The sequence below is a fragment of the Fistularia commersonii genome, chromosome 14 (assembly GCF_037954325.1).
Source record: "Fistularia commersonii isolate RoL2024-O1a breed Wild chromosome 14, RoL_Fcom_v1.0, whole genome shotgun sequence".
NCBI lineage: Eukaryota > Metazoa > Chordata > Actinopteri > Syngnathiformes > Fistulariidae > Fistularia > Fistularia commersonii.
Window position 1 is genome coordinate 11,372,456 of NC_141297.1, and position 664 is coordinate 11,373,119.

Consider the following 664-nt stretch of genomic DNA (forward strand, 5'->3'; position numbering starts at 1 on the left):
CTTTGAGACTGAATATGGTGAATCTTGTAGCAGCAACTTTTCTATACTACCTTTTTAATACTACCATCTAAAATCTAAGGTTAGAGCAAAACGGATACATAGAATCGGATGATTTACAGAAGTAAATATGAAAAAAAAAATATTCATGATATGCACTGGATTAAAATGAAGTCTAAAATTCCGTAGAATTCTAATGATCTTGGTCTTTATGAGACTTTTTCCAGAGCCGGTTGGAGGTCAGTTTCGTAATTTAGTCATTAAAATATTTAAACATCAGTGTGCTTGAGTATTCGGTTAATACTCTCTGACTTGGAGCATTGGACATGATAATATGGGTATTAATCACACTTGTATATTTTGGGACATCAATAGTTTTAAATCATTTTACAACAAATATTCTCCCATGCCTATTAAGATACGTGTTTATGAACACTGACACACGATCATCAGAGCATAATTCTAATTTATTTAGTTCTCCCACTGTCACCTCAAGCTATTGTCCTTATTTTGAGCCTCAGCAGGAGTGTAGTCCGTCCCAAGTGAGTGGGTGACAGACAAGGTGAAATCGATGACCTAGGAAGTTCCTCCTAGCAGACCTGCTAACAAGGAAATGGATTTGCATTTTTCATAAAGTAAGCAGAAATGTAATCTGTTCCATTTTTTT